The 14,283-nt window shown below is 50.4% G+C and overlaps 1 protein-coding gene across 1 annotated transcript in view; it reads left to right on the top strand.

Moving 5' to 3' along the window:
- The first annotated feature begins 347 nt into the window (after positions 1 to 347).
- LOC144785896 (metalloproteinase inhibitor 1-like) overlaps positions 348 to 14,283 on the top strand; it is a 260,665-nt gene continuing 246,729 nt past the window's right edge. Inside the window, exon 1 of the mRNA XM_078664768.1 lies at positions 348 to 420. The gene's annotated coding sequence lies outside the window, so the exon portion shown is untranslated. The remainder of the gene's footprint in view (positions 421 to 14,283) is intronic.

Raw genomic sequence — 14,283 nt, 5'->3', positions numbered from 1 at the left:
AATTAATCACAATAAAACCGAAACCCTGACGTTTAATACCTCAGGTGATAATCTCCCTGGTAGTTTTCAATGTCCCTTGGTTTCGACTAACCCAATTCGATATCTAGGAGTTTATTTTTCTAATTCCTATGTTGAACTCCATAAGTTGAATTTTGAGGTTATGTTAAAAAAATGAGAGATCTACTTGATAGATGGTCTCTTCTCCCACTTACTCTTATCAGTCGGGTCGCACTCATCAAAATGTCAATTTTGGTTTTACTCGTTTATTTATTCATGAATGTTCCGATAAAAATTAAGACAGCCTATTTTAAAGAGCTAGGTGTTCTTTTTCGACAGTTTGTCTGGAATGAAAAGGCACCCAGAGTTAAATATCCAGTCCTACAATTGGAAATAAACAAGGGAAGGCTGGCGTTGCCCCAGGTATGTATATACTATGAAGCCTCCCTCCTTAATTTCTTGGTTCGTATATCTGATTTGAGGGCATATTTAAATGATTTTTTTATTGATAGAATGGTAAATAAAGTGGAATCACAGCTTCTGGTCTTCATAAAAGATGCCGAACTCCTAATCAAAACTATATACAAGATGCTGCAAGACCTGAATACTAGACTCCAGTCTTTTTATTTTATAAACACTTTGGAGGTTGGTTATTGTTAGATCTGAGGGTCTCTAGTTGGCAATGATATTCACCTTTGTCCATATAGGGACCCTTACTTCTAAGTCAGGATAAGGGGATTACACTCCTTAAAAACCCCTGTTCACCCCCTTGGTAGCTTGGCATGAGCAGACAGGCTTATCTCAGAGGCAGTGTGTTAAGCATTTATGAATATACAGAGTAATACAGTGAAAACACTACAGATGGACACATCACAGGTTTTTATAAAACTAAGTATTCTTTATATAGACTAAACACAAGACCACCATCGACAAAAATCCACAATACTACACTTAAAGATGGCTTAAAGATGATAAAACATTGCTTAGTTCAAGTTTATGATAAATGCGACAAAGTTCTCAACAAAGTACCTGGATGCTTAACACAAAGTAAACAAAAGGCTCGCAAAAGGGAAGATGTGTCGGTTCCGAGATCCGAGGGAGATGATGCGTCATGCCTCAATGCTTGCGCAGAGTAGGGGATGCGTCGTGATCCTTACCGGTGCGGAGGTGATGCGTAGATTCTCGGCCTGAGGCCCATTGCGGTGCGCAAGATGGTGCCTTTATGCGATGCGATGATCCGGTTGCGATGCGAGAAGATGGTGCCCTTGATGCGGCGATGCAATGACGATGCGTGGATGCCCTGGCAGCCTTGCCACGACTCTGTAATTTGGAGCCGCGACAGGCCCTGCGACACGCATCTCCAGTGATGCGATGGCGACTCTCTCGATGGTGTCACGCTTCTCTGGTGATGCGACAGCAGGCAGCTTCGATAAACACACGCTTCGAAGGAGATGCGGCAAAGGCTTGCTTCTCCGGCGATGCAACGATTTCAGCTGCGGCGGAGACACACGCTTCTTCTCGATGCGTCGCGCTTCCAGCTCCCAGCAACACACAAATGTCTGGAGTTGAGAATTCCCAGCAAGGAAATTCAGAGGGGAGCTAGAGATGAAGGCTTTTTTCTCTGAGACTTCAGCAGGAGGCAATCACAGTTCAAGCCCTTGGAGAATATTCTGTAAATGATAAAAGTACCTAAAAGTTCCTTCTCCTTTCCTTGGCAATGAAGCAACCACTGCAGGCCAACCCAGCAAACAGCACACTGGCAGTAAAACTCCTGCAGCTTCCTTGGTTCTTCTCTTTGGCAAAATGTTTCTTGTTCCAGAAGTGATCTAATTTCTTGGGATCAGGGTCCCAATATTTATACTCCAAAATCCTTTGATCTCTCCAAACCAGTTCCTGAGGACTTTGTTTACATGACTCTCTCCTTCCTTTCACTGTGCAGGGCAGAGACATCAGCCTCGCCACAGGAGGTGGAGCCAGCACAGGGGAGGGAAGATACAGCTCTGGAGCACTTTGTTGCCAAGATTCCTTTTCTCCTTTCACAGTGAAGGGCAGAGACATCAGACAAGCTACAGGAGGGGGAGTCAGCATTGTAGAGGGAAGGCCCAGCCCTATTCAGGTCCCAGGTGCAATTTCTCCCACCCATCTAGATGCAGATGTCTCTATTCACCACTGGGCTGCCCCAGCCTGTCTCCTGGAATCGCCCAGCCCTGTCACTCACACACATAGACAAGGAATACACAACCTAGCAGTGGCAGGGCTGGACAGTTAGGCAAGAAAATACCTACTTTCTAAAAGTGTTATTTTCAAATACAGAATATTAAAACCAACTTACTAATAGATATATTTTATCATTCTGAGTTCAGGCATACTAAATTCGAATATCTACCATGTTCCCGGAGTCAGTTAGGATGATAAGAATGTAATAATCTAACTGCCCATTCTAGCCTATGGAGAACAGCCTTCAAAAGTGAAAACGGAAATGGCTGTAATTCACTATTAGGACATGCTACACACATCAGAGCGTGTCCTACCTTATACTTACAATGCACCCTGCTCTAGGGCCTACCATAGGTGTGTCTAATATGAAGCACAGGGAAGGTTTAGGGACTGCCAAGTGGGTGCACCTGGCCAAGTCAACATGGCAGTGTTAGACTGCACACAGGCTTTGCAATGGCAGGCCTGAGACACACTTTACAAGCTGCTTCTGTGGGTGGCACAACCAGTGCTGCAATCCCACCAGCAATATTTGATTTACAAGCCCTGGGCACATATGGTGCACTGTACTAGGGGCTGACAGATAAATCAAATAACCCAATCATGGAATCACCAATTAGTACATCAATTTAACATAGGGAGCACTTCCACTGTGGCACTGAATAGCAGTGGCACAGTGCCCAAAGCATACAACCAGCAAAAACATATCAAAACAGAGAAGGCAATCCGTCAAAATAGAAGTTTGATCACACCAATAATGTGAGGTCTAACAGTTATGAATATCTGCAGTTGAAGGAATGTAAAGTCTTAGTTCTGCATATCTAGGCCAGTCATTTAAGGTTTGGAACATAAATGGTTATAGAGAGCTGGGCCATTTTCTGCTGGAAGATAAGTGTCTCAATATTTTGGCTAAAATTACTGAAACAACACAATGCTCTTTTTCCAAGGTTGAGTGGCAGACGATCTCGCAACTTTGTAGTAAAGCTTTCAGGGCTGCAAACTTCAAGCGTATGTCTTTTCTGTAACGATGGATGGTGTAATACACCCCCAAAGCCCTCCACAGAATGTACCCAGAAGTGGAAGATAGATGCCTTCAATGCCAGCAACTAGGTATTGGAGATTGGTTTCATATTTTCTTCACCTGTACACTGTTGTCTCAATTCTGAGAACAAATATGTTGTGCTCTTAGTAAAGGGTTACAGAGCCAAGTGGACCCGGAGCCTGCAGTGTCACTTTTTGGCCTTTCAAAACACAAGCTAATTTCTCCAAATATCTTCCAAGGAAGCTTTTATTTCAATTCCCTCTATGGTGACACAAGTCTTGATTCTTCAGAATTGGAGGGGAAGTAGAGTTTCTACATATTTAGAATGGTTTAAGAAAATGATCCACACAAGTAAATTTGAAGAGGCCTACACAAAAAGGGTTGGTGTAATTCAAAGGTTTACAAGGGTTTGGAGATATATGGAACAACTTGAGGAGGAAAGTGCTATATAGAGTTGCCATAATAGAAGAAGCCCTTACCTTTGCTGCTATCACCATTGCTGCCATTACCGCTGTTGGAAAGGGGAGTCTCTGGTTGGCGCAGTGCAGCACTGGCGACAAGCAGGGACCCTCTCTTCCACGTCAGGGCTAAGGGTTACCTTCAAGAACAACCTCTGCTTACCCTCTAGGTAGTGTGGCGCAAGCAGTCTAGGCTAATCTCTGGGGCACATTGGGTTAAACATTTGCAGTATCACACCCCTCACCACCAACCCACCACTCAATGACACCAAACTGTATTGTATTAAAAATATATTCTCTTTATATTTTCTTAGCAGCAAGCTTGTAAATACAGGCTTTCAGGTTAATTGCAAAATTCCAGTTACTTGTAATGTGCCACAGTTCTTATTCAGCTCTTAATCCTTGGACCAATGTTCCTGGGTGAAAAATGACCTTTCCCAGTTTAATTTCTGATTTGCAATGGTCCAGGCACCGTGCGCTGCGTGTGGACCCCTTTCGCTCCCTTTGGTACGCTTCCCAGAGCCTCAGAGCGGCTCGTTCGGCAAATCCAGCGCGGCCCCGCTAAACCTCACGCATCTCGCGTGGGACGCGTACGGCGCTGAGGAAGGGGGCGAGGCGTACTGTGCGCTGGAGCTGTGCGAGGCGCACTGGAGCTGGGAGACAGGCTGGGGACGTCTCGCAGGTACGGCCACACAGCGTAGGGGCCTCAGGGGGCTCGAGGGAGTGCGCGCCTCACGGACTTCGGGTCCTGAGCGCCGCGCACTTAACACACACAGTCACAGTACCTTCTTGGGGGATTCGAAGGGCCCAGCAGCGGGGGTCAGTTTTGATCACGTCGCGATGCTCCTTGGAGGCAGGGCGGGCTACGGCTCGTCAGACGCAGGCACAGGGCACTTCAAGGACGGTGCGTTGTGGGGGGCAAAACAGACGTACCCGCAGCGTACGCTTTGACCCTGGAGGGGGAGCGGCTGCAGGCGGGGCTGATGGGGGTACGATTCGAAGAACCAGACGCACCAGCCAGGCGCAGCCCCGCAGCACTTCACTTCTCAGCTGCGGGGAGCGTGTCTCAGCGCCCGGGTCACAGAGGGCACAATCACGGGCAGAGTCCGTCTTTGCTGGGCAGCCTGCAACACGGGGATCAGCAGGCGGCGATGCTCGGACCGGACAGGTCCTCCTTCATGATGTGAGCTACGGCTCAGAACGGGGACAGTCACGGTGCTCGGACCAGCGTGGGGCTGGTCTTCCCGTTGCAGCTGACACACAATCAGGCCACAGTCACGGTGCTCAGGGGACACAGATGCACAAATTGGTAGAGAGCGCGGCGTAGCAGCACGACGCTCTCAGCTCTCCTTCACTCGGCGCTGCAGGGACAAACAGCACACGCCAGCAGCAGCTTCCTTCAGGGGGGTAGCGCCCACTGTTCCTGGGGCGCTGGTCAGGGGGCAAGTTCCACAGCAAGCCCTTGGAGATCTTTAGTAGAAGTTTGGCACAAAGTTCAATAAAAGCAAAAGTCTCTTGTAGTCTCTTCTTTTCCTCTCCTCTGCAGCAAGGCACCAGACACAGGCCAGAGACAGCACTCCTCCTTGTAGTCCTTCCAGGTCCTTCTCTTCGGGCAGAGTTTCTTCTGTAGCGCAAACAGGATCTAATTTACAAGGAGCAGGGCTCCTACTTTTATACCCAGTTTCTTTTGTTCTTACAGGCCAGGGGGGCCTTTGCATAACTGCTCCAGTCCCTGAGAACTTGTGGTGGGTACTTCTGCTTCTGCATTCAGTGTGAGGGCAGGCACATCAGCCGCTCCCCAGGGGGGCGGAGCCAGCATTGTGTGGGCAGGGGCAGCCAGGAGCACTTTGTTGACAAGCTTCGGTCCTTCCTGGGCCAGGTGCAGGCTGAGTCATCAGTCGCTCCCCAGGGGGGCGGAGCCAGCATTGTGGAGGCAGAGCAGAGCCTGATGCATCACTCAGGGAAACTCCCACCTCCCACTAAGGTGTCATCCTGCTATTCACCACCTGTCACCTCCCAGCCCTGTCACTCACACAACTCAGACAGTCAGATACACACAAAAGCAGAGGCGGGCTGAAATGGTTAGGCAAGCAAATGCTAGCTTTCTAAAAGTAGCATTTGCAAACACAGGATATTAAAATAAACTTTACTAAAAGAAGTATTTTATTATTCTGAGTTCAGGCATACTAAACATTAATTTCTACCATGTTCCCTGAGCCTGCTGGGATTATAGAGTGTAATAATTCCAGCAGCCCATCTGGCCTAAAGGGAACTGGTAGCCTTACAATAGTGAAAAACGAATTTGGCAGTAATTCACTATTAGGACATGCCACACACATCAGAGCATGTCCTACCTTACACTTACAATGCACCCTGCCCTCAGGCCTACCATAGGGGTGACTAATATGAAGTTAAGGGAAGGTTTAGGGGCTGGCAAGTGTGTGCACTTGCCCAGCCAGCATGACAGTACCAGACTGCACGCAGGTTCTGCAGTGGCAGACCCTAGACACATTTTAAGGCTGCTTCTGTGGGTGGCGCAACCAGCGCTGCAGGCCCACTAGCAGTGTTGGCATTTACAAGCCCTGGCACTCCTGGTGCACTTTATTGGGGACTAACAGTAAATCCAATGAACCAATCATGGACATCAATCACATGTACACTTTACAACAGGGAGAGCATATGCACTTTGGCACTGGTCAGCAGTGGCAAAGTGCCCAGAGTCATTAAACCAACAAAAACAGGTCAGAGAGAGTATTGGAGGAAGGCAAAAAGTTTAGGGATGACCCTGCCAAGAGGCCCAGGTCCAACACAACCCCCTTCCAGCCAAAACGCAGGGTAGACCAATCACCACTGTGATGGGCTTCCCTGCTTAGGGCGATAGAACATGGACCTGGCCCGCAACAGCAGGGGCACATTCCAGTTCTACGCCAAACTGAACCTATTTCAAATCCTCTGTCCATACTCTCAGGGTCCACCCAGCTAATCCATGGGGCACCCTTCTCTTCCTCTGTGGACACCACCTGTGCAGCCTCTAACCTTAACTTGCTCCCAGGTGTGTCCCAACAGACAGACATCAAGTCATAGTGGCCACTGACAGTAGTCAGGGCTGAGACCCAGGCCTCATGCCTCTCAGGGCTCCCAAACCTCTGTGGCCTCAGAGAGCGGGGGCAGTAGCCCCAGGTGCTTGGCACCCTCTGTCCACTCTCCCTCCTGTCAGGTCAGCTATGTCATCCTGGCCCTGACCCACCAGTCCCAGGTCTGTACCTGGCGGCTGTACCAAAGACTGGGGTGGCCTCCCCCACACCCGGTCCTCCTCCTTGGGGCTCTGTACCCTCCCACCTGGAGTGGTAACCCCTTCCAGAATTGTCAGGGCACCTGTGGCAGGTGACCTGCACAATTCGCCCACCAGTTCAGGGGTGCTATCCTGCAACTGGGGCACCAGGTCAGGGGGGGACACCCTGCACCTGGCCCTTAAACCTAGGGTCTAAACCCTCAAACTGCACCGGGGTCAGAGGCAAGGACTCCCTCTTTCTGCACCCCCTTCCAGAGTACTGCCCACTCCCCACTGGAGTGGTACCCCTAGAAGTGACATGGGTCAGGACACTGATTACAGTGGTCCCACCCTCCAGGTCAGACAACACCTGAACCTGGCTCTCCAACTCAGGGACCCAACCCTGCAGTTGAACACTTGCCTGGCGCACCAGGACTTTCCAGGGAGCACGCCTGCCCCCCCTGAGGGTGGCACATAGCTCATGTGCCGTGCGACAGTCTGCCTGGCGCAGATCTCCCAAACCCTGTCCCTCTGACAGTGTGGGAAGATCCCCCAGGACAGAAGTGGTGTCCCCCTGGTCATTCACTGGGGACGCAGCCCTGCTGGCTGGCCCCTGACCCACTGGTTCTTCCACTGGGGACTCTTTCCCCCTCTCGCCCCTCCTTCTGGACTTCTGCACCCTCCCGACAGGAGGGGTACTGCCAGACACCAGAACTACTAGAAGTCTGTTTACAGAACCTCCACGTTCTCTAGCCACTGGGGGATCCCCCACAAAGGGTGACTCATCCGGACAGCCTAGGCTCCCCACCTGGTGTTCCCTTAAAGAACCATCCAGGCTCTGAGACTGAGGTGGGGTACTACCGGGACAAAACCCATTCTCACTCCTTCCCCTTAAGGACAGGACGTGAGGCCCTACACCCCTCTCACTACTACAGGACCTAGCTGGGCTACTCTGCGCCACTTCCACCACTCTGGGCTGGAAGATACCTGAGCCACTCCCCACAGGATCACACCCCAATGCCTCTCCAGACCCTCTGGAATCCACCACAAGGTCTGCCTCCAACGTGAGCTCCCTGGGGTCAGAGAACTCAATCTCAAACAGGTGTTGGCATAGCTCTGGAAAACTGGGACTTAAAGTATGCTCTCCCACAATTGGATTACACAGCCCCCTAGCAGGGTTAACCAAATTATCCTTCACCTCACCATCCAGCGCCTCACACACATACTCCACACCATCCTTCTGAGACTGGCCAGACAGTAGAGGACTGTCTCTGTCACACAACCCACACTCTTCTGGGCGGTCCTTACACTCACCCACCAGGACCTCAACCATGGGGGAACCCCTCCCGCCACTAGGACCATGAACTCCTACACCAGCTACCCTATTCCCTTCAGGGACGCTGCGCACTACTGGAGCTACCTCATGCCCTTGAACCTCCTGGTGTAAGTTAACCCCCTCCAAGTCAGGTGCCATATCTCTAGGTGCGCGCGCTATGCTGTCTGCACTAGATACCTGAATGTTGCTGCCACCATCTGAGCTGGACTCCACCTCCAACTCAGCAAAGCTCAATCTCTGAGCTACACACATTTCTTGTTGCTGGGCTGAAGCCCTCCTGGCCTCAAGCCCCTCGAGCTCCAAGTCAAGTTTCCTCATTCTTAAGTCATGCGCAAGCTCCATTTTCATTTCTTCCAGGGCTAACTTCCTAGATTCTAGCTCCAGTTGGCAATTCAATTTCAGCTCCGCCAACTTCATTTCATGTATTCTGGCCTCCTTCCTGTCCGTCAACTCCTCTGGCGACAGGGCTCTACCAAAATCCATGATGCTTCCTGCTGGTTCAATCTCCATTCTGACTGATCCAGGCATGACTTCACAACAAATGGGGAAACTCTCAGTAAAACATAAATAAAAAAAAAGTCTGTGGCTTAGTTACTGGACTGTCATCACTGTGCAATGGTCAGTAGTTAAGGTAAAGACACTGCAAACGTAAATTCGCTATCCTCACCGCTGCGTCCAATGTTGGAAAGGGGAGTCTCTGGTTGGCGCAGTGCAGCACTGGCGACAAGCAGGGACCCTCTCTTCCACGTCAGGGCTAAGGGTTACCTTCAAGAACAACCTCTGCTTACCCTCTAGGTAGTGTGGCGCAAGCAGTCTAGGCTAATCTCTGGGGCACATTGGGTTAAACATTTGCAGTATCACACCCCTCACCACCAACCCACCACTCAATGACACCAAACTGTATTGTATTAAAAATATATTCTCTTTATATTTTCTTAGCAGCAAGCTTGTAAATACAGTCTTTCAGGTTAATTGCAAAATTCCAGTTACTTGTAATGTGCCACAGTTCTTATTCAGCTCTTAATCCTTGGACCAATGTTCCTGGGTGAAAAATGACCTTTCCCAGTTTAATTTCTGATTTGCAATGGTCCAGGCACCGTGCGCTGCGTGTGGACCCCTTTCGCTCCCTTTGGTACGCTTCCCAGAGCCTCAGAGCGGCTCGTTCGGCAAATCCAGCGCGGCCCCGCTAAACCTCACGCATCTCGCGTGGGACGCGTACGGCGCTGAGGAAGGGGGCGAGGCGTACTGTGCGCTGGAGCTGTGCGAGGCGCACTGGAGCTGGGAGACAGGCTGGGGACGTCTCGCAGGTACGGCCACACAGCGGAGGGGCCTCAGGGGGCTCGAGGGAGTGCGCGCCTCACGGACTTCGGGTCCTGAGCGCCGCGCACTTAACACACACAGTCACAGTACCTTCTTGGGGGATTCGAAGGGCCCAGCAGCGGGGGTCAGTTTTGATCACGTCGCGATGCTCCTTGGAGGCAGGGCGGGCTACGGCTCGTCAGACGCAGGCACAGGGCACTTCAAGGACGGTGCGTTGTGGGGGGGCAAAACAGACGTACCCGCAGCGTACGCTTCGACCCTGGAGGGGGAGCGGCTGCAGGCGGGGCTGATGGGGGTACGATTCGAAGAACCAGACGCACCAGCCAGGCGCAGCCCCGCAGCACTTCACTTCTCAGCTGCGGGGAGCGTGTCTCAGCGCCCGGGTCACAGAGGACACAATCACGGGCAGAGTCCGTCTTTGCTGGGCAGCCTGCAACACGGGGATCAGCAGGCAGCGATGCTCGGACCGGACAGGTCCTCCTTCACGATGTGAGCTACGGCTCAGAACGGGGACAGTCACGGTGCTCGGACCAGCGTGGGGCTGGTCTTCACGTTGCAGCTGACACACAATCAGGCCACAGTCACGGTGCTCAGGGGACACAGATGCACAAATTGGTAGAGAGCGCGGCGTAACAGCACGACGCTCTCAGCTCTCCTTCACTCGGCGCTGCAGGGACAAACAGCACACGCCAGCAGCAGCTTCCTTCAGGGGGGTAGCGCCTACTGTTCCTGGGGCGCTGGTCAGGGGGCAAGTTCCACAGCAAGCCCTTGGAGATCTTTAGTAGAAGTTTGGCACAAAGTTCAATAAAAGCAAAAGTCTCTTGTAGTCTCTTCTTTTCCTCTCCTTCTGCAGCAAGGCACCAGACACAGGCCAGAGACAGCACTCCTCCTTCTAGTCCTTCCAGGTCCTTCTCTTCGGGCAGAGTTTCTTCTGTAGCGCAAACAGGATCTAATTTACAAGGAGCAGGGCTCCTACTTTTATACCCAGTTTCTTTTGTTCTTACAGGCCAGGGGGGCCTTTGCATAACTGCTCCAGTCCCTGAGCACTTGTGGTGGGTACTTCTGCTTCTGCATTCAGTGTGAGGGCAGGCACATCAGCCGCTCCCCAGGGGGGCGGAGCCAGCATTGTGTGGGCAGGGGCAGCCAGGAGCACTTTGTTGACAAGCTTCGGTCCTTCCTGGGCCAGGTGCAGGCTGAGTCATCAGTCGCTCCCCAGGGGGGCGGAGCCAGCATTGTGGAGGCAGAGCACAGCCTGATGCATCACTCAGGGAAACTCCCACCTCCCACTAAGGTGTCATCCTGCTATTCACCACCTGTCACCTCCCAGCCCTGTCACTCACACAACTCAGACAGTCAGATACACACAAAAGCAGATGCGGGCTGAAATGGTTAGGCAAGCAAATGCTAGCTTTCTAAAAGTAGCATTTGCAAACACAGGATATTAAAATAAACTTTACTAAAAGAAGTATTTTATTATTCTGAGTTCAGGCATACTAAACATTAATTTCTACCATGTTCCCTGAGCCTGCTGGGATTATAGAGTGTAATAATTCCAGCAGCCCATCTGGCCTAAAGGGAACTGGTAGCCTTACAATAGTGAAAAACGAATTTGGCAGTAATTCACTATTAGGACATGCCACACACATCAGAGCATGCCCTACCTTACACTTACAATGCACCCTGCCCTCAGGCCTACCATAGGGGTGACTAATATGAAGTTAAGGGAAGGTTTAGGGGCTGGCAAGTGTGTGCACTTGCCAAGCCAGCATGACAGTACCAGACTGCACGCAGGTTCTGCAGTGGCAGACCCTAGACACATTTTAAGGCTGCTTCTGTGGGTGGCGCAACCAGCGCTGCAGGCCCACTAGCAGTGTTGGCATTTACAAGCCCTGGCACTCCTGGTGCACTTTACTGGGGACTAACAGTAAATCCAATGAACCAATCATGGACATCAATCACATGTACACTTTACAACAGGGAGAGCATATGCACTTTGGCACTGGTCAGCAGTGGCAAAGTGCCCAGAGTCATTAAACCAACAAAAACAGGTCAGAGAGAGTATTGGAGGAAGGCAAAAAGTTTAGGGATGACCCTGCCAAGAGGCCCAGGTCCAACAACCGCCATCAATGGGATCGGAAGGGGGAGCGGGGCAGGACTACGCATCCCAGGCTCCTTCGTGGCAATCAGCGGCCACCGACGCTGAGCACACGCTGTTGTTGTCTGTACATGAAGACACTGGTAGCCATGTTGTAAGTTTCTAAGTCTTCTTTATTAGTTTCAGGTCAAGTAGTATCAATCAAGGATCAGCCATGTACTAGCTCCTACACCAGCCCCACCAGGAGCAGCCTGCCTAGCTGCTCAGCCCATCTCCAACTGGTCCTAGGCTGATTTACATATAAATATAAACCTTAGGATATAACATTATCCCTTTCCTTTTAAAATTAAAACAAAACTTACAATTTTAAAGAAGAGAACTATACAAAAAAAAAGCGATAATGTTCATAACTAAGGGATGAAAATGAATTCTAAACATCACCAGAGAGTGAATAAAGCAAACAAGAATAGATGGGCAAAAAATGACATATTAAAACATGCATCACAAGCCCGCATCCTCCCTCATGAAAATTATTAAGAATGTTTGGTTATTAAGCATAAAACAATGTCAAAATGCAGAAAAGCCAAACTATCACTGCATACTTTTTGGGAAGGCAAAAACATTGTCAAGCAATATTAAATTTCAAGCTAGCAATAACCCTATCCTTTCCCAAAAATGCAAACGAAAATAATGTAGTAAAGGGTGCACACACCCACGACAAACACCCGAGGCCAGAAACAGACAACAAGGGTGAACCAACACTACTAATACACATGTACCACAATATGGACCACATAGAGGGTACACACACAGTGAGGCGCAGGGCGACTTACACACGAGAACATCTGAAGCGATGGGCGACTTACACAGGACAACATGTGTCGCGCAGGGTGACTTACACACAACAACACCTGAAGCGCAGGACGACTTACACAGGACAACACGTGAGGTGCAGGGCGACTTACACACAACAACATCTGAAGCACAGGGGGAGCAACAACATCTGAAGCGCAGTGTGACTTACACAGGACAACATGTGAAGCGTGGGGCGACTTACACACATACAAACATACAAGACGTGCAGCGAAATGAGACTTACCAACACATCAAACCAAACATGCAGATAAAACGTGCAACACAAAATGACTTACCCACACAACACAAGAAGGGAATCACCCACCAAGACCAAAACCACCCTCAAGTGGAAATAACATGTGATGTTCACCACCAGAAGACTAGGACGTTCCAACCAATTTAAACAACATAATACTGCGGCATCACTACACACTAAGGGGCTCATTATGATCGCGGACGGACTTGAGTCCGTCCGCGACCATCGAGGAGGAGGGAACCTCCGCATGGCCTACGGAGTTCCCTCCTAGCCAATTAGGATGTGACCGCCACCCTGGCGGTCACATCCTCTATGTTTAACATTGCAGCGGGTGCAGCTTCAAGCTGCATCCGACGCAATGTTAAAAATGCATACATTGCATTTGTATGCAGAAAGCAGCAGGCACCGCGCGGTGCCTGACGATTACTGCATACAAATGCAGGGGGGTACCATAGGTACCCCCCATGTGCACCCCCCAACCCCCCTTCACCCAGGGGGCCCGCAATGGGTCCCCGCAGTGAAGCTCCGTATGCTTTTCCACGGCGGAAAACCTGCCGTGGAAAAGCATTTCTTTTTGGGCATCCTAATATGGCTGGCGGTGTCTGAGAGACACCGCCACCATATTAGGGCTTTTCCGCCGCGGTTGTAAGCCAATCGCGGCGGAAAAGCTGCGGACGTAAACCTGGACCCACCAGCCATCCTAATGTGGCGGTGTGTCTTTGGTGGGTCCGCTGCGGTTTTTCCGTATCCTCCGGGCCGGCGGTGGCTTCCGCCGGCCCGGAAGATACGGAAACCGCCGGCCCGGAAGATACGGAAAAACCGGTATCCTAATCTGCCCCTAAATGTGCTGTCAAAGAAAATACTATAACATAAACTAAAAGTAGTGCGTACACAATATCTATTAAATACAACATCAAAATATAATATCATGCCCCTCATACAAACTCATGTGCCCTTATGCGACACACCGGTAGGTGATACTTGACCCGAGCAACATAACCAGGTAAAGAATGACAGACAAAAAGAACAATTAGCCCCAAAATGAGTGCTCAACATGTGACAGTCGAATTAATAAAACAAAAGCTGAATACATGCCAATCTGTAGTATAAGCAACATTAGACAGTGAAACGACCACTACAAGTTGTCATCATCCCATCCTCGTTGCCAAAAAGATGTTGTGGTCTGTACATGAAGACACAGGTAGCCATGTTGTAAGTCTCTAAGTCTTCTTTATTAGTTCCAGGTCAAGTAGTATCAATCAAGGATCAGCCATGTACCAGCTCCTACACCAGCCCCACCAGGAGCAGCCTGCTTAGCTGCTCAGCCCATCTCCAACTGTCGCCTCTCATCCACACTGGCAGCCAGGCATACCATTAATCACAGTTACACAAACATTCCATTACCGTCTCTCACTCTGGTCGAGCAGCTAGGAGGACCT

The sequence above is a fragment of the Lissotriton helveticus genome, chromosome 10 (assembly GCF_964261635.1).
Source record: "Lissotriton helveticus chromosome 10, aLisHel1.1, whole genome shotgun sequence".
Classification (NCBI taxonomy): domain Eukaryota; kingdom Metazoa; phylum Chordata; class Amphibia; order Caudata; family Salamandridae; genus Lissotriton; species Lissotriton helveticus.
The sequence above is the reverse complement of the archived record's forward strand: the minus strand, read 5'-3'. Positions and strand labels throughout refer to the sequence as shown.